General features: G+C 38.9%; 1 protein-coding gene and 1 long non-coding RNA gene across 2 annotated transcripts in view; one reads left to right on the top strand and one right to left on the bottom strand.

The window, feature by feature from the left end:
* PARD3B (par-3 family cell polarity regulator beta) overlaps positions 1-27,391 on the top strand; it is a 976,716-nt gene that overhangs the window by 641,878 nt on the left and 307,447 nt on the right. The window lies entirely within an intron of this gene.
* LOC118985202 (uncharacterized) lies at positions 48-13,413 on the bottom strand. The gene is made up of 3 exons (XR_005066071.1): positions 13,391-13,413; positions 12,989-13,144; positions 48-71 (listed from the first exon to the last, which is right to left on the bottom strand). It is a non-coding gene; the product is annotated as an uncharacterized LOC118985202 (long non-coding RNA).

Below are 27,391 nucleotides of genomic sequence, written 5' to 3'. Positions count from 1 at the left end.
ATGGCTTGCTTCTGACTGGGGCTGGGGATTGGCCGTTATGTTTCGGAAAGGCAGTGCTTCCACAGCAAGATCTGAAAGGTAAATAAAAGTTTGAGCAATAGAAAAGGTCAGTGAGCTTCACATTTCAGGCATATGGAAAGTTACAAAAGCACAGAACAGCATGGTATGTTCAAGAAACTAGAAGCAACTGATTGTGTCAGGAAAGCAGACTAGGAAGGAGTGAGTAGGGAGATATTAGATCTTAGGGAACTCCTCCCAACTGAACAGAAAACAAACAAACAAACAAAAAGCAAGGAAAATAGTTAAGACCATTGCAATAGGCCAGGTAAAAGATCATGTAGGCATGAATTTAATGGATAGCAATGGGAATGGAAAGAAAAATAAGAAATATTCAATATTTAGGAAATAAAGCCCTGAGTTGTTGTGGGGTTTTTTTTTAAATTAAACTTAGTGGGTGAGCAAGAGGATCCAGTTAGAATCTCATTGTATCACTGAACCACTGCTGCAACTGTGCTGCCCAATGAAACAGTAAACGTTTATTTTTTGATCATGTATCTTCATGGACACTGGGGTTGGCTGATCTCAGAAGTGTGTGCTCCAGCTTGGCTCCAACCTACAGTTTAGGTCCAGGTTTTCTGCACGTGTCTCTCATTCCCTTGGACGAAAGGTTTCCTGAGTGAAGTACCATTGAAAACAAGGGTGATAAGGTGAAATTAGGGTAGATTAAGAGGAAATGCATAAGCTACGTGCCAGAGCCCCTCCAAGCCCAGACATGCATGGTATAGGTGAGAAGGAACAGCTTCAGCTGAGAGGACTGCAGGAGAAGCAGACGTCTTAGTGGATAGTTAGATTTCAATTAAGTCAGAGAGTTTTCAGAAAACAGGTTGAAACTGAGCAGTATTTTGGCAACCATGGAAGGACAGCGGGTACTCAAGAAGTCAAGGTGGAAGTCTGGGATGGAGGGAAAGTGGGACCGTGAGTCACACAGGAAGATGGACAGAGTGGTGGAAGTTGCCACCGCAGGAAGGATGACCAGGGGCCTCCCATCTCGGGAAAGACTGAGGGTGGCGGGAGTGACTGGCTTGGTTTGCTTATATTGCTATGCAGTTGCCAGAGAATTAATACTTACTCTTCAGTGAATGGTGAAGGCTTGGGCCAGTGTAGACTCAATGGTAACCTGAAAGGATTACTTCTTGTAGAGAGCTCCTGTCTCTAAAGGATGGGGAGATGAAGAGTTTCTGGAAGAAACGGTCCCAGAGTTACAGAAGGTTTGAGAAGATGCCTAATTTTCACTAGGTCTGGAAATTGAGAGATCATCATTAGTAATCGCTTCACCTAGAGTTAATTTCAGTGGACAGGAGAACAGGAACTAAACAAGTGGCTTGAGGAGGAATGGGGGGAAAAAAACAGATAGTCTTTCCAGACAGATGTATCTGAGAAATTGTTTTATTGTTCTACTTTATGGTGTCAATGAGGAACACAGAACCATGTTTCAAGACTAAGAGGAAAGAGGCACTTCTGAGAGAATGAAGAAATAAGAAAGAGAAAATTGTTAAAGGATAGGATGAAGAGTGTAGTTTTCTAGCAGTTGGCCTTAAAGAAGGTGGGTCAAATTGTAGGGAAAATGGTGGGGCTGCCTGAGTATGTAGATAAATTGGAGGTGGAGGAGGTGAGAAGTTGAGAGTAATAATTGTCTCAATTTTCTCAATGATGTTGAAATCTGCACATAATGGAGTTGACCAAGAAAATAATAAATACTATAGATGATAGGTAACTATCATGTTGAGTTATGTTTAAATCATTGAAGCAAAATTGGACGGGAAAGTTAAAAAAATAATATTTCTATACCTAGACACATACATGCACACTACATTCAAATGTTGAGTTACAGATAAACTACCGTTTTGCCCCCAACTAAAATCTTGTTATCAATTACAGTTACATTTCCAATACTCTATTTGTGTTGAAATGATAGAATGTTAGTGTTAGCAGACAGGGTACTGGGCCCTGAGTACATCAGCCTAGAGCTAGATGGTGGTGTGTGGGTTCCTGACTTCACGTGAGAAGGATTTCATAACACAAATCCAGGGGATTCTGAGGGTATGTTTGTTAAAACTGGGAACAGTGAAATAAGGAAGGGCTTAGTATAAAAGAAGCAACAGGAATGCCTAGGCTTGGCTGCCTTAGCTCACTGGGAAGTCAGAGAAAAGGGGGCTTTGGGGACAGATTCGGCGGGGTTAGCCTGGGACTACTGCTGCCCACTACTCTTCTGGTTGCAAGTCTCAGGATCCCCTGTGGTTTAGGAGATGTGTGTCTGTGGGGGAGGAAGTGAGGGAAGAACGGGGAAAAGGCATGGCCCAGGCTGCTCTTCACCAGGATCCATGTCCATGTCTTCTCCCTCCTCCTGGCTGACCTGCCAAACATTGTCAGTGGAAATTAGGCTCTTCCACGGGATCACAGTGGAAGCATTCAAGGACCCACACGTGGGAGATTGGGGTGTGACATGGTTTATCTGGGTAGATAAAAGCTGCACCTGGATTTCCATTTTCCTAGCTCTGTTCTTCCCACCATGGAAAAAAATCTAACCTTGTTCTCAGCAAGACCAAAGCAAAAACCAGTGTCATGAGTTTCTGCTTCATATTAAAGCTTAGTCCTCATGGAGCCTGTAGCATATAACGTGGGCCCCAGTAGCTGCTAGACCCACATAGTCCCAAGCTGCAGGGAGAGAGAGTGCATGAACAAATGGGGTGAGTGAGGGTTACAAGTGAGAGAGAGTGCATTTCTTTATTCCCCTGGGATGACGTTAGCTTGGGCTTGGGACAAACCATGTGCTTTTTCAAAAGAACTAATCAGTGTCCCAAGCTTTCTTGGGGTTTTGATAGGCCCACCCCCTGGTTAGACTGACAAGCCTCTTCGGTCAAGGTCTTCCCACTTTGCCCCTTCCCCTCCACCGGCAACAATCCAGTACCAGAGGGGATGGAGGGAGGAGTGTTACCCCCCTTGGCCGTGCCCTGCTGTAGTCTCCTGGGGTGTGAAGTTGTAGCTTTCTAGAGAAGCGAACAGGCTTCCGCCACCCAGTTTATTAAACTCAATGTCTCATCCCTTTTGTTCCCCTTTATCAATAATTAGCTAAATACCAGCAGTAACATTTGGCCTAAATGGAGCATTATATATCTCTACTGTAATCAGCTTACTTATTTGAAAGATCGAGGCCTAGAGAGGGGAAGCTGTCCCCCTATCAAGGGCCCAGCTGGTCAGTGACAGGACTTAGGCTCAGATCTATTTCAACAATCTCTTGCTTTGTGAATTCTACAAGTTTTGCCTGGTTTTTAATCACCAAAACTATCATTAAAGCCTCAGAATTTCCCCAAGCCCAGCATGTATACCGAAAAGATGGAGTGATTTGGCACAGCCCTTGTCATTTGCCTTTGAGACTCTTGCATTAAAACCCTCCAAAATTGAATCAGGTCCTGCACACAAAAAGTCCATATTTTGTTCAAAGTTTATACTAAAGACTTTGTAATAGTCTGTATTTATTTATAGTTACTATTAATTATACTTTTTACTTTTATAGTTTCACTCCGTTTATTTTTTTCTAAATATAAATGCATAGGACAAACTGTTTTATTATGAGTTCCAGTGAACATTTGTTGATGCAGTGTATTTTGGTACATATTTTTCCCCCTGCCCTTATATATTGATATTTACATTATAAAATTCTCAAAAATAATTTGTTATCCTATCTCTCTCATTATTCAGAACTCAACAGTTTATCTTTGAGGATAAAATTCACTGTGCTTAAGTGTGCAGTGATTAGAAAATTTATGGTTTCTAACACTTTTTGGATTATTTGAAGAAATAAAAATAATTTTTTAAAGGGAAGAGACTGTTTCTATGTATGTCAAATTCTTCCAATGTGGCTGACTTTCAAACTTCACCATCCATGGGGAATATGTGTCCTTTATGTTTGGAAAACAGTGGTTTGTAACTGACAGTCCTAATAGTGTTTCTAAATGCCAGAGTGAACATCTGCAGGGAAAAACGTTATTAAAGGGTGACACAATTGTTGATGATACAAAGTGAATGCTTGACATCAAACTTCACTGTATGCTGAGCCATCTCTACCCAACAGTGAATTAGCTCTGCAATTGGAGAGGAACACCAGTAGGGAGTGACTTAAATATGACTCACAGATGCCATCAACAGTCAGAGTATTATTGTATGAACTCAGACATACCATGGGTGAAAACAAATCACATTCACAAAAACACAGTAACTACAAATTTTAACTTACAGTGTGAGCATCCATTCTGTCCTCTTTCCTTTCTTTTTAGCTTTAGAATAGCTTCAGTAAACTTTTTGCAATGGGAGTATCTCAATAAAATCACTGGATGCTAACCTACTAGCTCTATGTAATGGCAGCCCTTTTCAAGAGTAGACTTGGGAGGAGCTAAAAGGCTTTTTAATTCCTACCTAATTATTTTAGAAGGTTTATATTGAGACCTAGAATTAAAAATCACTCCTCTAAGGAAGATACTGTGTGTGTAAATTTGTTATGGAGTGAAAAACAGAGACACTCTGATTCCAGTGACCAGAGATGTTGTAAGCTATCTGTTTGCAAGACCTTGGATGTCGAACTTCTATGGAAAACCTAGTTGCCAGTGTTAACTGAATGGCAATTTAGCTATTCCAACCATGGTTTTAGTTCAGAAGTTTTCTCAGCTACAAATTAGCCAACACGGAGAAGGACCAGTTTAAAATCCAACCTGGGAAATCCAAATATGAGCTCTTACATAATAGATACCCAATCTACGTTGAATAATACGTGTGCAGACCTGAATTTTGTTTTTTAATACCTGATAAAGGTATAATACTGCCAACTAAAGGTGAGAAATATTTTAGACTATATTGGCTTTGATAATTTCAGCATTACTTTATATTAGATGGCATGTGTATGTGTGAGTATGAAAACATAAGTTTCATGAATGAATACTGTTCTGGGGGTGGAGTGTAGAAAGGAGATTAAAAGATATGAATATTTCTAGAACAGTGTTTTCTACTTAAGAAACATTCATGTGTTGCCATGTACAGGCTGCAGCCACAGGGATAAATGTCAGTATCTCTAAGTCACACCATGCCCTTAATCTCTGGACCTGCCCTTCCAGCCCTCCCTCTTGCTACCATCCCCTCCACCCACTCCATCAGCCACATCCCAGAGGACCTTCTCACAGAGCTGTTCACCTGCTGCTACCTGACCACATGCTGGTCTCCTGTTCTCAGAGCCCTAGCTAAGCTCCTGAAGCCCTACCTCCCTAAAAACTGTCCTGCTCCTCGGGCTGGGGTCTTTTGTGGTTTGTAGCCTTCTTTAACTTAAGGTATCTCTAGGCTTCCTTTTTATACTTTTTAACTTCTCTCACCTTTTCTTGCCCAAAGTCACACCTGTGCTTCAGAGCCAGTCAGCCCACAATATCCTCTCAGGCTGTTTTTTTTTTAATTTCCTTTGATTGGTGGTCCTGGTTCCCTTCACCATTAATAATCCCAAGGCTCACCTTTTCCCCATGTAGGCAGGAGAACTCTGTTACCTACTGCAGAAAAGGGGAGGAACCAACAACTTTTATTAAACCGGTGTTTATTGAACACCTACCATGTGTCAGACACTACACCAGGTGCTGCAAATACAAAGTTGCACAGAATATGGATTCTTCCCCCAATGTGCTTACAGCTTAGGTGCAGCAATAGGAATGCAAACAGTGAAAATACCATGTGCTTGTATATAAATGCAGGTACATGGAAAAGGTAACAGTGGTTACCTTTACTGAGAGAAGAATATTAAATCTGGAGTTCAAGGAGGACTTTTGCATTATTTCTGGTATTTGAACTTTTACAGTGAGACTATAATTATGTGCCTATTGGGTATTGAAAAGCATATGGATTTTTATAAATGAAAACATTTTGAACATTATAAAGCTTCACTTGCTGAATCTAATCATAGAAATGGTGCACAAACGGGAGTATCTGGCATGGGGACAGGTGCAGAGTGTGTACAGAAGAACCACAGGCAAACGAAGGAGGTGAGAAGCCGAACACCCTGAGTCATACTGGAAACCGATCTGTGGCCCGAAAGTATTTCAGGGGAAAGGAGTGGAGAAGGGAGTAAGCACGAGCCACCTTATTTATGGGCCGTTGGAAAAAGTGCCAATGAAAAACATATTTAGGAAAATTGAAATGCCCCTGTCATTTTTTTTCTATCCTAGAAATCAGGAATTTAGTCTTCGTAATTTATTTGGTAAGGCACCCACATCAGGCTATGTATAAAAATGTTTTGTTTTAGAGTTTCATGATGCCCAACTGTGTCCAAGAAAAGCCAAATTATAATAGGACTAATGATGAATATGTAAAAGTTAAAGAGAAAGCTTAAAGCAACCTAGATTACTTCTTGCTAAAATGTGAATTCATTCCCACTCTATTGATTACTAGAAACCACACACCCACACAATCAACTTACAAATTCTACCCTATCAAAACAAAACGAAGTTGTTCAAAGTTACCTTTTGAACAAAAATGTTTTCATTAAACAAGGTTAAAACGTGCATGCCTTTTTGAAACAAAGCAAACTTCAACTGCAAAAAGGGAGAAAGGTAGAATTCAGCCAGTTTTGTGAAATATCGTGAGGTGCCTCGGGGAGAGGACAGAGGTATTTGGAAGCATCGGTGCCACACTGGTGCCGGAGACTTTCACTGGCTGTGCTGACACACCTCAGAGAACACACTGTTGCTGTTAGTTTAGTGGCCAAGTGTCCATGAACCGTTTTAAGTGATGTACATGGACAAACACTTTTTATTCTTAGAAAGTATTTATCTGTATTAGTGTATTAATGCATCTGTACTAGTAAACTACTGGTTTTCCATTTATCGTAATTTTTTAAAGAACTTTACACTCTGTTTTTCAGTTACAGTTTACCCTCAACATTATTTTGTATTAGTTTCAGATGTGTAGCATAATGGCCAATCACACTGTACAGTGTTCCCCCCACTATTTCCAGTGCCCCGCTGGCATCATACAGAGTTATTACAGTATCATTGACTGTATTCCCGATGCTGTCCTTTACATCCCCGTGACTATTTCGTACATACCAATTTGTACTTCTTAATCCCTTCACCTTTTTCAACCACTCGCCTAAACCCACTCTCCTCTGGCAGCCATAGTCTGTTCTCTGTGTCTATGAGTCTGGTTTTGTTTTGTTTGTTTATATTGTTCTTTGGATCTTGCTTTTATATAATATCTTGGCTGACTGCTTAACTGAGGTAAAATAATATTTGATTTAATACTTCTAAGAGGGTAGTCCTATGGTTGAAAATTCTCAAAAGTTAATACTTTTAAATATATGTATATACTATTATTATTTTCCCTGTCTAGAGCCACAACAAAGAGAGATGGTCTTGGACCCATTTTCTGAGGGGTCCTCTATTCAGGGGATGAAGCTGTTGAGTCCACCCTTCTACTGAGGTTGCCGGTCCTTTTGAGGGTCCCTGCTTTAAACTCTCATGTACTTTTAAATTTGTCTCCCAGATCCTCTAAGATATCATTATCACACCACTTCCCCAAGCTCCAGATTCCTAGTATCAGCATTTACCTGAAGGGCAGCTCAGCCTTCAAGTTTGGTTGCTTAGCATGATTCACACTTGATTTTTTTGTTTATTTTTTTATTTGTCAAAGGGTTTGCTTAAGAATTTCCCTGAATTTTGTATAAACTAAGCATTTAAATGTGTATTTGCATTAATTTATCCAAGAACTATTTCTGTTTTTATCATCAGGACTTTGAGAATTGATATATTACTGGAAACAGAAGTCTAGAGTCAAGTAATTGTTGGCTGAATTAATGAACAAAAGAACGAATGAATGAATGAATGGTTATCCTTTGTAAATGGCTGAGTTCAAATAAACCATTTTGGTCTAATGCAGGTCAAAACACACGTTAAGCTAGGTTTTATCTCAGTGGATCTGGATTACTTTTGATAAGACAAACCAATTTAAAATATTCCTTTGAAAAATATGGAAAACCACATGACATGGGAACAAAGTGGAGGATGACGTCCATAATATGCTGAGAAAGTCTGAAATGGAAAATTCCCTTTAATAAGAAACCACATAATAAAAAGTTCTGGTTATATTTGTAGTTACAAGCTATGGCTTATTACTCTGTCTAGAGAATCTTATAATGATTCATTGTTATAGGAAGAAATAAAATAGGGCTCACAAAGGAGCTTTTATCAGATTATAATGTGCCCGGTCGTAAAGTGGGAAAGAAGAGGCGTATCTGGCTATTTGTTGTCGCAGCTTATGTGGGCCTTGGATCAGATACTTATTAGAATTCTTTCTGAACCCCTGGGAAGCCCTTTAGACCGAATTCCTAGCCGTGACCACACCCGAAGTGTAGTGCCTGAGAAGGCTGCTTGGTAGGTCCTGTGGGTACTAAAACAAATGAAAACCAGTCCAGTTCATTGCGACGAAAGCTGTCCCCCCATATGTTCTTTTTATACCACATACTCTTCAGCTGTTCATCTTTCCGAAGACCAGAAATTCCAGTACTTTGTAGAATCTTATTGTAATTTATCAGCCATGTAAGACTTGTGTTACCCTAGAGTATGAGATGAGATTGGCCAAGGGGATGACGAGCGTTTCGATGAAGTGTCAGCTCCCGGTCCGGTTTCTGAAGCGCTGTGGCTGCTCTTGGAGTCTGGGAGTTAAGGCGCCCTGTTCTTTCTCTGGACCACAAATAGCAGCTGGGTCAGCTGTAGTGAAGTGGAGGAGGTGTTAGTTGTAGTTGTGGCTGAAGAAATTAGTGAACTTTTATTTTTCTTTTCTTCTCTGTGCCTTTTCATCTTTTGTTTCTGTGAATTAGAATTTCTGGACATGGCAGCCAGGGCTGGCATTGTGCACACAATACCCTTGGCTCCAAAGAGGTCGCAAATTTGGACCATTTCCCAGATTATACATCTGCCCCTCTAGCTTGCATCTCAGAGCATATGGCTGTGGCGGAGGGGGCAGATGAGAAACTGTCTCAGCACTGCTTTCAGAGAGGAAGAGACAGGAAACTTCTTAGTTGTTACTTGAGTATTAATAGAGTGGAGGTAGAACTGTTTGTGAATTGTCCTTAGTGAATTAAAATGTACACAATGCGTTGCAGTCATAGAAGCCAAAGTGCGTACTGCCTGGTAGGAATACACATCTGACCTTTGTTGTTAAGGAGGTTACATGTCATTTGAAATGACTGCAACAGTGCCTGCAAGGGGAGGGGGCAGGATTTGGAAGAGTCCATTTATTGCTTTGCATTGTATTGATTTCTCAAGAGCTGACATATCATTTCCCTTAAAATTTTATTTCTATATGCAAATACTTATTGGAGTAATTAACTCACTTCAGAGAATGCTACCAAATGGCAACACAGGGCTAGGGCGAGGCCCTAGGTTGCTGTCTCACTGCTGAGAGGATAATGCTTTATGGTCCAGGAGGAATATCAGGAGTAAGAACAGAATAAGGGAGACGGGTATGAGAAAAGGTGCACCTATCATTCCTTATCCTGAGCTCACCTGTCACTTTTGTTCTGAATCCACCCCAACTGTTTCTTCCAAGGCCTTCTTCCATCAATTAATAGCTTTTTTTCTTCCATCTTTACATTCTTCCTCATCATTGACTCCTTGGCTGATTATTCCTTCCTTTATATTGGGAGGAATAATCAAGGTAAAAAAGAAATGGTGGGCTGGAAACAGTGGAAATACGAGTATATAGAAGCAGGGAGAAACAGATGGAAATGGATTTTAAAAAGCAGTGGAAAGAAGTAAGTGCAGCCAGTAACCAGGTGCTGAAAACTTTGTTTTCTTTGCAGAGAAGTCTCACTTTGTCATGGAAATAACAGTGACCATCTAAAAATTAAAAATCAGACCTTGCCATGTCCCTTCTTCTAAGCTTTCAACATGGAGCAACTAGATATTCACAGGTATATCTAGTTGCAAAAGACAAAAAAAAAGAACCTATACCTTTTACTGTATGAGAAGTTAAGAACGGTTTGTAGATCTAAATATGGAAGCTAAAACTGGAAAACTTCTTGAAGCAAATGGGAGAAATTTTAGTCATAGTGGATTAAACAGAACAACTTTTTAGGACACAGTAAGACTATAAAGTATAAAAGGAAAATTCAAGAAATTAGACTTTATCAAAATGAGAAATACTTTTTCTTCCAAAGATACTATTGAGAAACAAAAAGACAAGCCACACTGGGAAAATGTTTGAAAACATGTCCAGAAAAAGATCTGTATACAGAATATATGCGGTCTCTGGACCCCTTGTTTAAAGACAAGCAAAGGGCCAGCGAAGACTACTAAGCTACTTTCAATAAGCAGTAGTGAGAGGCTGAAGACGATTGTTAGAGAGGATTGTTAGGGAGAAGTGGGTAGAATTGCTATTAAAGGATATATAAGACAAGTAGATAGGACTTGATAACTTCTTAAATTTGGGGACAAGAGACAGGGGGACCCAGAGCCAACCTGAGACTTTGAAACTGGAAGATCAGCAGAAAGCTGATACTTTTAATAGGAAAGAAAAAAAACTGCAGGAGGAAAAGCGAAGTTATGATGAAGAAGCATTTGCAAATATGAGTCTGGAACTCAAGAGATGGGTCAAGGTCAGCAATATAGATTTAGAAGTTATCTACATAAAGCCAATAGTTGGATCTTGGTTTTGTCCACATGATTGCACAGATTAAATTAAGTAATAATTCTTTTAAAGAGTTAGCAGCCATTAATTGATTTGGTTAACTAGAAGCCTCAGATGAAGGCACAGGCAGTTACTAGAGTTAATGATCAGTCTCATTTTTGCTATTATCATGTTCAGTAGCTTAAAATGACTACGATGTTTCTCTGAAAATGAGCAGCTGTCTGGAAAGGCAAAATTTCTAGCAGTTATAAAATTGATACCAAGTTAAATCAATTTATATGTTTATATTCATAAGACATCATAAACATGCAAATGTGACCCTTGTGCAAGTTTTTAAATATTAGTAGGACAAGAGTACATAGAAATCACTATGCATGAAAATTGGCACTGACTTTGCCCATGCAGTCTTGTGTTTCCTTTAAAGATTCAGTTATATGTGTGTTTATTGTATTAGTCATCTGTTTTGGTCAACTGACAAAAGTCAGCTTACACACATCCTTCCACTTAGTAAAATAATGTTGAGTAGATTATGATATGTTCTTCCTAAAGTAGTTAGTGTTATCTTCAGAGGTTAATAGGTAAATTGTCTTATTATTTTAAAATACCTCTTATTGTATACACATAAAAGGTACAGGTTTGCAAAGAGCGACTTTTTTATATCTATCATAAATTGGTAATTCATATTACACACATATGCAGTATTTTAGTTTGCATACTCATTATGCCACGTTTGCTGGTATTAATGCTGCCGTTTTTACAAAAATTCCTCTGAGCCGTCCTCAGAACAAGCAGAAGAAACATAACATTGAAACTGGATGGAGTCAGCACCAATAGCGTACTCCACAATAAATTAGTATTTCTTTTTAGGCTTAGAGAAAGAAAAGGCTTCCAAGAATGTGCATCAGACACCTACTTACCTGTGGCCTTTGGGAAGAATTGGGGTGGTGAACAGAACAGTTGCACTTTCAGGAGTTAATATCTGATCATCAAACTCTGAATGCTAGGAACAGTCTGGAATACTTACTTTTCAAATTGATGTGAAGGGCTCTGCAGCTTCTTTTCCTTCATTGACTTTTGAGATGCTGCTGTAATTAGGACATTGTTTTTCTGCCTACACATGTCATACTTTTTGTTATAGTGATTAGGATGGAATGTCAGTGCCATTTGCTATACCGTTTTCAGTATCGCTAGTGATACCGAGACTGCACGGAAGAGATGGTCAATGCAGTGTAGTTATATAGATGACACTTTTCATTAGTTTACTCTCGAAAAAGAGGAAAAAACTCTCCTAAGGGAACATTAGTAGTGAGGAAGATATTTTATTTTTTAACTAATATTCATTGCTCTTTTTAACACTTGATACTTATCAATTACATTAAGTGTACATCACATGCTAATATGGAAAGTTAAGAAATATTCAAATCTTTGAATTTTCCAGAAGTGAATTTTACCAGATACAAATTTATTAAATTAAACAGGCTATTTCCTAGAGCTTAGAAATCCTCTGTTCATATAGATTTTTATCATCCTGGGACTTTGCCAGTGACATAAAATATAAATCTTGAGAGAAGGGCTTTTGATTTTTACTAAAACTTGCACATCCTGTAAGACATCAATCACAGGACTCATTAGGAACATCATACTAAAAAATTAAAATGATTCTTATACTAAGATTATACCACTCTATTCTTGAAAATACATAGCTTCTCATCTGAATATGCTTTGCCTTTTAGACTTCCATTTTAAGAAAGGAAAAGTAATTTTTGATTAAATATCTATTGATTTACTGTCTCCCAGGCCCACCAAATGGAGTTTTCTAAGACTAAAATGCAGTTACCTCTAGAATGAATTTTGGCAGCTGAAATGGAATTTGGCAACTGTTTAACTGGACACAGAAAATTCACTGAATTTAGAACAAGAAGTAAAGTGGACAGTAATTTATCTCATTCAGGATGCAGTGGTATTTTAAGGAGGGATAATAATAAGGTGGCAACCCAATATAATAAATAAATGAAAATGAATTTAGTTTTGTAGCTCATAACCCCATGTAATACTGTAGATCAAAAATGCAATTACTGGAGTCTTTTTTTAAAAGATAACATCCAGCACTGAGAATGAGTTCATGGGAAGTACTTAGCATAGCTCCTAGACCACAGTAAGTTTGCAATAAAAGTTAGCAATGACTATGTTTTCTGTTGCTATTTTCTATCCCATTCTGTGTCTCTCTTCACCATTCTTCCCTGGACTAAATTCAAGAAGCATGATTTTGGCTCACCTAGATTTTGAAGCCTGGCTTCTATTCTTTTGACAACAAAAGGATTCTTTTCCATACCTTCCCCTGTTTCCCTCTCACTGAGGCGCGGGGAGCAGACTGGCAGCAGCGGCGGTCTCCTGGCAGACGTGTGCGGCACACACGGTTTTTAGAGTCAGGCTGTAAGAATAGAAGTGATTTTCAGTGAGACATGTGGCTTTTCAGGCCTGTTCTTGACTTGCCCGTACAGACAGGGCTCTTAAAATAATTTCCAACAAGAAGAATCTCATCCTCCATTTTAATGACACCAAACAAGAAGAAACAAAGAACATTTTTCTGCACAAGATTTAGAAAATCTAAATCCAGGGTTTTTTGTATTAAAATCTAAGGTAATCGAACTCACTTTGAAATTTTAGTACTGCATACCTTGACTTTTCAAAGGCGATCATTTATTCTAAGTTCTCCTTTTTCTTATTTTTCTTTTGTAGTCCCAGTAATATTTTTCCATTTCAGCCAGCAAGGATAACAGAACTCCTGTAACCTGTAAACATGCACACAAATTATGGCATCAAGTTGTGACACTTGACTTCTCATAGTGTCCTGGTACCACACGAGATACTGTGAGGGACCGGGCATGGTAGAAGGCACAGGAGCAAGTTTTCAGAGAAGGAAAAACTGATGATCTGTATGAAACAATTAAGAGCCAGTGACTTGTAAATACTAAACTCGGAGGTAGAAAGTGCCAGATTGTGTGGCACCGACAAGAGGGCAACAGGGGCTTAAAGATGGGCCAGATCAGCGTGGACTGGGTTCCTCAAGAAAGGATTTGGCCTGAGCTTTGAAGGACTGGTTGGATTTGGATCACAACAGAGGAGAGGGCAAGGCCTTCTGGGCAGCAGGGGAAGCAAAAACAAGCTTGGAAGTAGAAATGTCATGCAAATGTCATAATATGCCTTAATTTTAATGATTCTGTGGTCCTACAAGGTGACTTTGATCTCATTCTAATTTATATCAACTGCAAAGGTTCCAGTTTAATAGCCGGCTTCATTTAGAGAGACGGAAGATTGAAAAGTAAATACCAAATACATACATTTAAGAAATAATAACAGTAAATGGAAATATGAAAAAGCCGGAATTTTAAGCTCTTCTGGGCATAGTCTTTAGTCCAGGGCTTGTTTTTAAAAACAGAAGAAACCAAATTCTTAGGGCATCATGAAGTAACTGAAACATTCCAGAAAACTAATCTAATCTGTGTAGAAGAAGAAGGATGTTTTTCTTAGTACTCTAATAAAAATGGCTGCCACTGTATTTTATATGGCACCAATTCTCCTGAGTATCCATCAAACTCTTTTAAGGCTAAACTTCAGACTTGCTCTCTTCCCGGAGCCTTTATGAGTGAATGTAACTATCATTCAATTGCTTGCCATCTCCAGTGAGAAAGAATGCTGACACCCAAATGTTTTAGAGTCAACTGCAAGAACCCATTAATATACGGTGCCAAAGTAGGAACTGCTGATCATCAGGGATTTGATCACAAAGTAAATTAGAGGTTGTGCATCACCATGTCTGTGACAAACATGCATTAGTAAAAGTAAATAAGCATGATGACAGACCGATTAAGCTCTGCTTACATAATTGGTTCTTGAAAACACTTTATTTCAATATATTAGGAGAAAAATGAGCATCAACTTACAAATCAGAGTGACTCCTTTAGAACACTGAACATGAGGATTCTTAGAATTTTGTAGTAAAAGATCCTGGCAGAAAGCAGTATTGATTCAAATAACTGGTCAGTACTCTGAAGATGCCGTATTTTTCTGGATGTTAAAAATCTGCTGGGAGTATGAGAAAGAAAATTGACTTTCAAGTACATTGAAACATTTGATTTGAAATGAAGTAGAAAGAACCTTGCCCTCTAATGTTGCTAGTGTTGTGAGGCAGTAATTTGTGGATAAAAAGTAAAAATACAGGTCTACAGGTAATGTTTTAAAATTTTACTTCTGAGAAGACTTGGGTGGTGAACACAAAATACAATATACAGATGATGGATTATGGACTTGTACACCTGAAACCTATATAATTTTATTAACCAATATCACCCCAATAAGTTCAATAAAAAATAATAAATAAATAAAAGAAAATTGCAAAAATAGTTTATCTCTCAGATATATGAGCAGTCCAAAATAAGTTAAAAAATATAAAGCAGCAGAGGTTTGGCAAAAGAGAAGAACTCTTAACTCGTTGGGGAAAATTTTTGAAATGAGTGAAGATGATCGTGTGACTATGACTGGAACAGAAACAGAAGGAGAACAAGAAATCACATCATTTTAACAATCTCATTAATGAGCTAAGAAATTGTCTTAGAAAATACTTCATTTGTGGGCTGGCACTTCCCAAAAAGAAGAAAATTTAACGTTCTTATATAAAAGACACATTCAACCATGATTTTCCAAGCAAGTGGTTCACCCTATGAATAAAATTAGTATAAATCACCCAGTTTCAGAAAGCCTGTGAGGTTGAAAGATTGAGTATTATTTTATTTTATAAATGAGGAAACGGAGACGTTGATGCGAATAGGAGCAGAGTCTAGATGTGAATCTGAATCACTTTAAACTTCTTCTTAAAAACCTAAATCACTCACAACTATTAGAATGTCCATATGCCTTCAGATACATAATGTAGATAAATTCCAACCCAAACAGAACCTTTTTTTATTATAATTTTTCCATTCATCAAAGTCAAGTTCTCAATAATTGACGGTCTCTCGGGTGCTTTTAAATACACGCATTTAGAATTTTGTACTGAAAACTTTTTGGTACTTAATCCTATGGAAATAATGACACACTCTTATGGCCAAATAGACTCTTTCACATTGTTTTTCAACTTCATTATTCTCATTAGTATTATAGTTCAGACATGATAAAGGAAGCAAGGAGGCTTTTTCAGGTAATGCTTCACGAGTAGGAGAGAGAAGACAACATTGGCACCTAATTAGAATTTCCAAGAACTTTTATGTTCAGGAATTTATATGGAGGAATTTCATTGATTTTTTTTAAGTCCCCTAGGGACAGTGGAGCTCCTGGGCTGCTGATTCTCAATAACCAAACTCATACCTGGCAGACAAAAATGCATTACTCTGTGACAAGGTATAATTAGTAATTTCCCTTTGAACTGGAATAGTCATTTTAGCTGTCAGAAATATCTTTTTCTTAGTAAGAAAATTTACTTGCAGAAACAAATTAAGATCTGAAGGATACTTACCCAGATGAGCAAGCAAGGAGAATTGGATTACTTGAAAGGAGCTATATTCTTCTCCATCACTGGGATGTATCACAGACTTAAGTGTTTTCTAGGGATTCCTCCTGACACTTTTGCCAATCTCCTAATTCACAAATACCAGTATAATTTGTCAATTTCTCCCTGAAATAGAGCAAATAATAATTGATGGCCTAAAGGGACATCTTCAGATTCTTCAGACAATAATGTTTTGAGTATGGGACTAAATTAATTCATAATACTATTTGTGTCAGTTAGGAATGCTCCTGGCTACAAATCACAGAAAGCTCAACTATTAGTGATATTAAGATGTAAGGACTATATTTCTGACATAACAAGTAGTCTGAATATAGGCCCCTGTTAGCAGGGAAGAGGAGGAGGGAGAGTCAGTGGGTACTGGGTTTATTGTGTTTCCGATTCTCTTGGGTTCTTCCTCTTGACCATCTCATGGTAAAAACAGGACAAGGCAGGATGAGGGAAGTGCCAGCCTTCTCTGTCTTCCAAGTACAAGCTAAGGGCTCCACCCACTTCCACACATACCCTGTTGCACAGAATTGGCTCATCGCCAACCCTGGCAGCAAAGCCTAGATGTGAGTATTTCATTTTCTAGCCTAAACCCTGGAGACAGTGAAGGAATTCTGTCACAGAAGTAAGCTTCGCCATATGTCACCTTGCCCCATTACAGTTGCATCATTTACCAGGAGCTTATTGGAACCTAGAAAATAATCACTTAAAAAGAATTTTTATATATTCAAAAACAAACACAGAAAAAATATCCCCCCAAAGGTTTTAGGAGCTGGACTCTGTGCTAGGTGCACTTTCTGAAAAGTGATTCAAATTCATGCCTCAGCAAAATACCAGATTCCTTTTAGACAAGGACCATCAGAGTCACTTGAAAACATACGAAACTCCAATGTCAAGCATTTGTTGTAGAGGGTAGTGGCAGGAGACCCTCATAGTTCCCATAGTTTGAAGGATATCCATTCACTTAAAAAGTGTCACTAATAAGTAATAGTTATCGATTGTTCAACTTTTAATTATTAGCTATAAATAAATGTGCCAATAAGTATGTGTGTATATAGTTTTATAGACACACACACACACAAAGATGGCCTGTCCAGAAAAAGTCCTGCCATTATTGATATAACGACAATGCTTTGTGCCACATCAGTGTAACCTGGAAGCCAAGGAGAGTGGACTGAAATGCATTTGCATGAACAATGACAACTTCACTGTACTAGTCAGTGGTGGTGGTAGACGCCATTGGGTGAGCATGTGTACTGTGTGGCTGTTGCATTCACAATGACTGAGCAAGTAGAGCAACAACTCTGCATCAAATTTTGTGTTAAGCTGGAACATTCCTCTGTGGAAATTATTTGGATGATTCAGAAGGCTGTAGCTATGGGCAACTGGTGATTGGCAGCTTCATCACAACACGCCAGCTCATGCATCACATCTCATGCAGAGTGTTTTGGTGAGACATCAAATCACCCAGGTGACTCAGCCCCCCTACAGCCCAGATTTTGTGCCCTGCAACTTCTGGCTTTTCCCCAAACTAAAATCACCTTTGAAAGGGAAGAGATTTCAGTTCGTCAATGAGATTCAGGAAAATACAATGCGGCAGCTGATGGCAATTGGGAGAACTGTGTGAGGTCCCAAGGTGCCTGCTTAGATGAGGACTATGTTGTCATTGTCCTGTGGTCAATGCTTCTTGTATGTTCTTCAAGAGATGTCTCTATTTTCCATATTACATGGCTGGATACCTCCTGGACAGACCCTCTTGTGTGTGTAGATACATGTATACATATGCATGTATGTGTATATACATACATAAGTGTGCATATATATGTAAGCACTTACACATCTTGGAATAGGTATATCAGAATTTTCACCTGAAATAACCTGTGTTACCCATAAGTTGACATAATTTTATCTCAAAGCAGAAATATTTGTTCTTTAAGGAAGTAAGTTTAAGAATGTAAGTTTATTAAAATGTCCAGTTGCTAGTCATTGTTTGGAAGTAACCCACAGATCCTCGTTGCTCATTATCTCCATAAGGAAACCCAGACACAGACCAGGGTCTCCAGGTTGCAAGCTGCTGTTCTCAACTGATCATCCACTGACCATCCACCTCGGGTCATTTGCACTGATGTTCCCACACTGCATTTAAAGGAAACCATAGCATGCTTGTTAACAAGACTTCTTGTGATGATCAGTTTGCAATATGTACAAATATCAGATCATTATGCTGTACACATGAAACTAGTATAATGTGTCGATTAAAAAAGAAAACATTGTATCATATGTCATTTTATCTTAAATTGGGCACATTTTAATAGCATATTAGCCCTCCTGTAGTAAGCTTATAAAATTATGTTGTATTTTTGCTTTAGCCTCTGAATGAAAGGCAAAAAGTCTGATTTCTGTAAGATGTTGCATAATTTGATTTATCAGAATTCGGCACTGTAATATATATTGTACCGCCTTGTCATATATTTTCTTATTTCAGATATCTATCCCCTCATGTTCATACTTATATTCCTATTTGATAGATCATACTTGCCCTAAATAAATAGTACCAACAGCTGGTGTTAAAATTGTGTGGGCTTCACAGCATATTGAGGCCAGTAAATATTTATAATTAGTTGTTTTGTCAATTGGTATGTGTTTGGCTGAAAGTAATAATCAATGACAGTGGTTTCACCTAAAGTGTTTGTTTTTCTCTGGCCTGAAGAAGGGTGGAAGTAGTCAGGCCAGAGCCGGGACAGTTCCTCAAATAAGTCATCCGAGTGCTAGCCTCCTTGTGGCTTCGTGCTCCTCCACCCATACCCTGAGGCTTTCAACCCAGAGGTCGTAGGTGGCTCCTGCTCCTTCCTGTGCGAGGCAGCGACAAGGGAGATAGATGAAAGGCAGCAGATATAAGACATGCCAGCTGGTGCTGCCCCTTTTACCTAGGGAACAATAGCTTTCGAGACACTTGACCTCAGACATGTTGTTTACATCGAATTATTTAAATAGTCATAGAATTTTATGACTATATGGGGAGATGAGTATTTTTAATAAGTAATATTTCTTCTCCAAACAAAGTCAGGATTTTTATTAGAAGGAGGATGATGAAAAGGATTCCAGATAGATAACAAATAGTTTTGCCTAGAACAGATGAGTTAACCAAATAAAAATTTTCTCATTTATTATATATTAGGCTTTGTTCCTAAATTTAACTTAAAAGCCTGAAGTAATTGAAAAGAAAGCAGTTTTGCAATGCAGCCACCGAAAACTATCTGTAAACAAGTTCAGTGCTCTCTGAACAGCAACTAACGCATACACTGCAGAAATTTAATGAATATTAAATTGTGTCGATTGCTTCAATGATTTCCCTTAACCTAAATTTCTACTTTCACAGTTGCAATGAACTATTCATATATACAGTCAACTCTTAATTACGAAAGGGTGAATTCTCTGACTTCCCATTATTGCTGGGAGATCTGCCTGTCCATTTCTTCTGTGCACTGTAACCTAGAGCAAAGCTTTCCTTCCTTTGTTAACCGGAGGGTGAACTCTGCTCCCTGCTGTAGCAAAGCAAGGCCTGAGTGGAAGCATAGGTGAGTTTCCTCCCCACACTCAGGTCATCTTCCTTCCAAAGTCTCTCCCTCCCATGACCTTCTCCTCCTTCAGCAAAAGGATAAGAACACAGGCAGTTATGGAAAGAAACAGCTACTTTGGGCCAGTCTTCTCGATCTTGACCATGAATCAAGGTGAGAAATACTGAGTAAAAGTATAAAATATATTTGTGTAAGAATTTGTGGACTTCTCCCAAATCAGGTATTCACTTTCTTGTTTGAAATATTGTGAGTTTCCAGTGTGGAAAGCACTCAGTTTGTTCAGTGAGCCATGTGTTCACTTGACCAACACCTGTTAAAGTCCTACTGTGCGCTATATATCATGCTGAGCACACGATGGCTGTAGTCATTCTGTATTCTGTAGCCCAACTGAATATTTATAAATATGGTTTGAAAAACTATTATGCTCATAAGTCACCTTTTGCTTTAGTGTACAGCTCTATGGTGAGGGAGGGAGTTAGTCGGATAGACTAAATGTGAGTCATGTGAATGGTCCCCCAGGGGCCACACCACGTATGACCTACGTGAGTCGGTGTAGTGTCTCTGATTACTTTACTGTGCCTTTGAGGATTGGTTTCTGGTTTGCTTTATCCATGACATTGGCTTAGATCATCCAGATCTGGACAAATACAGAGGGTTTGGAGTTGTTGGGGATTTTTGCTCAGTTTTCCTCATATGTATCTGGATCTTAGATAAATTAGTCTTTCCTTTCATTTCCATAAATATTAAAATTCTTAAGAGAAATTAGTACCTGTGTTCTTTATTTTCTTTATTCTTTTGTGAATAGACATGGCCACCTCCTTTCGGGATTAGGGTATATGATAAACTTCAAACTTGGAAAGTTTGCAAGAGGATTGCCCAACCGATTCCATTCCATGAAGCACAGAGGAAAACACTCCACTCATCAAGCACATTTAGATGCTCACACTGCAGTTAGTTTGAATACCACTGAAAAGAAAATCAGTCATCTGACTCACTTCAGTGAGACATTTCTGCAGTATTGATTATTAAACAAATATGTAGTGTATCACATTTGTTTTTATGAATACATCCTCTCTTAGATTCCTTTTTATATAATTTACTTTTACATTGCTGATTTTTAAAAATCATCGTTTTTACTGAATTTCTACACCAAATTATCTAGGTATCTGTATCAGTAGATCTGTAATTTCTTTATCATACTTTTTACTAAGTCAATTATTTGTCTTCAGTTAGCATCAAATGCAAAATCTGTCATGACAAATTTTAAGTCCACTTTTGAAATTACAAAATTACTTTATACTGAATCATAGCATTTTCTCTTCTTAGCTTTTCAGCAAGTCTATAATATGTATATTTTATTACTGTTATAATTTAAACTACTTAAAATGGTAGTAAAATTTAAAAATTTAATTTTACTAAATATTCTTTTAATATTTTATTTTTATTGAATTTATTGGGGTGACTTGGTTAATAAAATTATATAGGTTTCAGGTGTACAGTTCTATATACATTAGCTAGATATTGTAATGTGCACTCACTACCCCAAGTCAAGTCTCCTTCCATCACCATTTATCCCCCTTTACTCTCTTCTACCTTCCCCCACCCTCTGTCCCTCTTGTACTCACCATGTTGTTGTCTGTCTATGAGTTGTTTTCTTCTTAACTTCTTCACCTGTATAACCCAGTCCCACAACACCCCACCCCTCTTTGACAGCTGTCAGCCTGTTCCCTTAGTCTAAGAGTCTGTTTCTGTGTCGTTTGTTGGTTTATTTTGTTCACGAGATTCCGCATGTGAGTGAAATCATATGGTACTTGTCTTTCTCTGACTGGCTTATTTCACTTAGCACAATGCTTTCCAGGTCCATTTATGGTGTCTTAAAGGGTAAGATGTCCTTCTTTCATGAGTAAGTAGTGTCCCATTGTGTAAATGTACTACAGCTTTTTTTACCCACTTATCTACTAATGTGAGGGGGCTGCTTTCACATCTCGGCTACTGTAAATAATGCTGAAATGAACATAAGGGTGCATATACCCTTCCCCATTAGTTTTTCAGGTTTCTTTGGATATATTCCCAAAAGCGGAATTGCTGGGCCTAAGGCAGTTCCATTGTTTGAGGTAACTCCATACTGCTTTCCATGGTGGCTATACCAGTCTGCATTCCCACCAATAGTGTAAAAGGGTTCCCCTTTCTCCACATCCTCACCAGCACTCGTTGTGTGTTGATTTATTGATGATAGCCATTCTCACAGGTGTGAGGTAATATCTCACTATGTTTTTAAGTTTCATTTCTCTGATGATTAGTGATGTTGAGCATTTTTTCATAGGCCATTGGCCATCTATATGTCCTCTTTGGAGAAGTGTCTATTCAGATCCTTTGCTCACTTTTAATTGATTCTTTCTTTGGTGTTGAGTTTTATAAGTTCTTTATAAATTTTGGGTATTAACACCTTATTAGATGTATCATTGGCAAATATGTTCTCCCATTGAGTGGTATGTCTTTTCATTTTGTTGGCGGCTTCCTCTGCTGTGCAGAAACTTTACTTTGATATAGTCCCTTTTGATTATTTTCTCATTTGTTTCCCCTTGCCTGGGGAGATACATCAGAAAAAATATTGTTACAAGAACTGTCTGAGATTTTACTGCCTATGTTTTCTTCTAAGATTTTTATGGTTTTGCAACTTACATTAACTCTTTAATCAATTTTCAGTTTATTCTTATGCATGGTGTAAGTTTGTAGTCTACTTTGATTTTTTTTTTGCTCAATTCTGTCCAAATTTCCAATTTGAATTGGAAATTCAATATTTCATTATTGAGTAGACTATCTTTGCCCAATTGTATGTTTTTGCCACCTTTGTCAAATATCAATGGATTATAAAGGCATCAATTTATTTCTAGGCTGCCCATTCTGTTTCCTTGATCCATATGTTTTTGTTTATGCCAGCAACACGCTGCTTTGCTTGTTATGGCCTTATACTATCGTTTGAGGTAGTGTGATTCCTCCAACTTTGTTCTTCTTTCTCAAGATTGCTGTGGCTTTTGGGGTCTTCTGTGGTTCCATATAAATTTATGGAATGCTTGTTCTAGTTCTGTGAAATATGCCATTGCTGTTCTAATAGGAGTTGCATTGAATCTAGAGATTGCTTTGGGTAGTAGGATATTTTATTGATGTAAATTATTCCTATCCATGGACACCGTATATATTTCCACTTATTGGTATCTTCTTCAGTTTTTTCTTCAGTGTCATAATTTTGTAAGTACATGTATTTTACACCCTTGATTTAAATGTATTCCTAGGTATTCCACTTTTTTTGTATTTATTGATTTCATCCTCACTCAAGGATATATTTATTGCTTTTAGACATTGATGTGAGAGAGAAGCATGATAGGTTGCCTTCTTGTATGTGCCCTGAACAGGGATTAAACCCACAACCTGGGTATGCATTCTCACGAGGAATCAAACCCATGACATTTGATCTACAGGAGGCAATCCCACCAACTGAGCCGCACTGGCCAGGGCTATTTTTTGGAGCAACTGTGAATGGAATTGTTTTCTTAGTTTCCATTTCTGATAGTTTGTTATTGATGTATAAACATGTAAATGCTCTTTGGATATTTATTTTGTATCCTACTTTAATAAATTTATTTATCAGTTCTAGTAGTTTTTTGTTGGAGTTTTTAGGTTTTCTATATGCCGTATCGTGTCATCTGCAAATAATGACAGTTTACTTCTTCCTTTCCAGTTTGAATGGCTTTCATTTCTTCCTCATCTGATTGTGATGGCCAGGTCTTCCAGTACTCTGTTAAACAAGAGTGGTGGAAGTGGACATTCCTGTCTTGTTATTGACCTTAAGGAAAACACTTGTAGTTTTTGTCCATTGAGTATTTGGCTGACAATGGGTTTGTCATACATGGCCTTTATTATTTTAAGGTATTTTCCCTCTATTCTCACTTTGCTGAGAGTTTTTATTATAAATTGGTGCTGGATTTTATTAAATCTTTGTTCTGCATCTACTAATATGATCATGTGATTTTTATGCTACATTTTGTTTATATGGTGTATCATGTTTATTGATTTCAGAATATTGTACCAAACTTGCATCCTCAGAATAAAGGCCACCTGATCATTGTGTATGATCTTTTTAATGTATTTCTGGATCTGGTTTGCTAATATTTGCTGAGGAGTTTAACATCTGTGTTCATTTGGTATATTGGCCTATAATTTTCTTTCTTTGTAGTATCTTTATCTGACTTTGGAATTAGCATAATGCTAGCTTTGTAAAATGAGCTTAGGAGTCTTCCATCCTCTTGAATTTTTGGGAATAGTTTGAGCTTGGAAGTATTTTCTTCTCTGAGTGTTTGGTAAAAGTTACCTGTGAAACCATCCAATCCAAGACTTTTGTTTGATGGAGTTTTTTTATTACTTCTTCAGTGTTGCTACTTGTAATCTATCTATTCAGATTCTATGATTCTTCTTGATTCAGTTTTCAAAGATTGTTTCTAGGAATTGGTCCATTTCTCTCAGATTGTCTCATTTGTTGATATATAATATTTCATAATTTTTTACAATCCTTTGTATTTCTTCAATGTCAGTTGTTACTTCTCTTTCATTTCTGATTTTTTTTTAACCAGGTCCTCTCTCTTTTTTTCTTGATGAATCTTCCGGTTAAAGTTTTGTTAATCTTGTTCATCTTCCAAAGAGCCAGCTCTTGGTTTCATGGACCTTTTATATTATTTTTTAGACTCTGTTTTGTTATTTCTGCTCTCACTTTTATTATTCCCACTTCATGCAAGCTGCTGTGCAGGTACTGACCACTCAGCACAGAACTCACCTCAGTCGGGTCTAGTGCCTGCCGAGATCTCCCTTTGGATGTGCCACTTGTGAAGCTCATGGAATCTTGCTCTGATGCCGTCTGAGGCTGCACACTGGATGTGTTAAGTCTAGTCCCTGGGAGGGACTCTTTTTTCAGGTCAGCGTCAGATGCTGCCCGTGACTGGCCCTGTGCAACCTGTTTGTTGTTACAAAGTGATCTGTTGTTTGTAGCTGCCTGGGCTTGTCCTGGGTGTGTATGGAGATGACCAGGCTGCACACCAAGGCCAGCTATTACAGGGTAGTTCAGCCGAGGGTAGTTCAGCAAAAGTCCCAAGACACCCCAGATTTTACCTTTGCCTGTTTTCACCCGTGAGAGGCCGTATAGGCTCATTTACTAAAAAAGCCTATGGCATACGTGGGTTGCAGGAGATAGGCTTTCAGTGAGTCACTGGGTAGGAGTGTGTGGTGTTTACCACACTAATACCAGTCCAACCTCAATGCCCGTTCTGGATGTGAGGTCACTCAGCAAAAGTGCCTGGGCATACCAAGTCTAACTACCACCCCCTGGGAGCTTACACACCTTTGTGTTGGGTGGGGTCTCAGGGAGTCATCAGAGTGTGGCCAACAGAGTTTATCAGGCCCAAGCAGACCGAGATTTGGCCGTGTGAAGGGAGGACTCTGTACTGCCTGGGCCTGTGAGGGAAAACTGGCCCCTGTACTAGAGCTGCGTGACTTGGTCTGCCCTAAGCTCAGCAGGGTGGGGCCACCAGGATTTAAGAGGATGGTGCTAGTGGGTCTCCTGCGAGGGGGGGAGGCTAGTGAGGCTTTGGAGAAGCCAGGGGTTGTGGCCCCCATTCCAGAGCCACACAACTCAGTCTGTCCCCACTTTTGCCAGGCCCTGGCAGGGCAGAGCCACCAGGAGTCTGGCAGAACGACCAAGGACCAGGAGGGGGGGTCGACTGGGAGCCCAGAGGGGGCGGCTAGCAGATCTCCTGTGAGGAGGAAGCACCAGTTAGGTTCATGGGATCATGGGGGGAATGGCCCTCCCCCTCAGAGCCATACAACTCAGTCACTGACATTCCCTGCATCTGCCCAGACCTCTACACCCTGCTGGCCAAGGCAGCTGACCTTTCATCAGGACGCAAGCTCCTCAGGGTAGAACAACAGGGAGTCCAGAGAGTGGGGCTATTACATTCCCCTAGTCTGATGTAGCATGAAAGGGAATGCTCCACCCGAGAATGATGGTGTCTGAGGTGTGGGAGAATGACCCAGGACAGGGAGCCTGGCAGTTGTCCCTGCAGCTCTCTCCCCAGAGCTACGAACCCCAGACTTTCCTTATGCATCTTTAGTCTGCTCTGCCTCCTTCTGCGAGAGCCCAGGGTAAGTGACTACAAACAGGATTGTATGCATTGGCCCTTTAAGAGGGAGCCTGTGTCTCCAATGGACTCCTGTCTCTCCCTAGCAGACAGAATCCCTGCTGATTTGCACAGTCAGTTGTTATGTAGGTGCCTTTCCTGACTCTGGTCTGTTGGCTTGGGAACCCCAGCTTGGGGTTGAGGCCCCACACTTCTCAGGGGGAACCCACCACAGCTGAGATATCCCTCCTGAGCCTCAGCCATGGCCCATGGGAGCAGGGCCAGTCTTCTTTGCATCTCTGCCCTTCCTACCAGTCTCAGTGTGGCTTCTTCTGTAAATCCTTGGTTATAAGACTTTGCTTCAGCTCGTCTTCATTTGGTTACTCAGGATGATTTTTCTATAATTTAGCTGTAAATTTAGTTTGGTCCTGGGAGGAGGTGAGTGCACTTTCCACCTACTCCACCACCATTTTGGTTCCACCTTCTTTTAACATTTTAAAATAAAGTTTTATTGTTATCCTTTTCTTAGTTTTTATCATCATTATAGAGTTGCCTGTTGTCTTGAAGGGCTTTCAGTTTTAGCTTCTTCTAAATTTCTGTCTGCTTGTGTGTCTTTTAGATACATTTTTAAACATGAGAAGACAAAAAATGTGGGTAATGCTTATTTTAGCATCTTCAGTTGTGTGGGATGATTGCAGACTGAGCAGGAAGTGAATAAAGAAGTAATATAAATATAATCACAAGTCAACCCTAAGGCCCACTGTTAGGCTTCTTTCAGTACCCTGTCAGAAAGGAAAAATCTCCTGAGTTTCACAGATTAGCAAAAATTTTCTTGTATTTACCATGCAGTGAAAATACAATTAACAGTGTGTATGGGGAGAAGAAAGATAATGAAAAGGGAAATTAGTTTCTGCAAAGCACATTCTAATGAAGCTATGAAATACAAGTTCATGTGTCTTATCTCAAAGTATTTATTTAAGAGATCCAGCAATAAAAATCAGGAGCCTTCTGCCTCTTTCTGTTACCCAAAAGAGATAGTTGTGGCTTCATAAGAGTATTAAAAAAATCTGGGGTTGTCATTCTTATTTTTACTCCTGAGTTCTACATTTTGTTGAAAACAGGAATATAGATGAAAAGTTTAATTAGATGTTCCTTTGAAAGACAAGAAGTGTAACTGATATTTTTCATATCAATACAGTTGCTTAAATACTGATGCAGATTGCTCTTAGTGGTTATGAGAGCAGTGTTTGTTTTAATAGTGTTGAAAAAAACAAAATTTGACTAAGTTTTGTTAGGGTGGTCGGTGATACACTGTGAAAGAATTCACAAGGACAAGGAAGTGCAGGGAGTAGAGGTTTGATTTCACTTTCTGAGGAGAGGGAAAG

The sequence above is a fragment of the Sturnira hondurensis genome, unplaced genomic scaffold (assembly GCF_014824575.4).
Source record: "Sturnira hondurensis isolate 20B ecotype Veracruz unplaced genomic scaffold, ASM1482457v3 Scaffold0004136, whole genome shotgun sequence".
In the NCBI taxonomy this organism is placed as follows: domain Eukaryota; kingdom Metazoa; phylum Chordata; class Mammalia; order Chiroptera; family Phyllostomidae; genus Sturnira; species Sturnira hondurensis.
The sequence above is the reverse complement of the archived record's forward strand: the minus strand, read 5'-3'. Positions and strand labels throughout refer to the sequence as shown.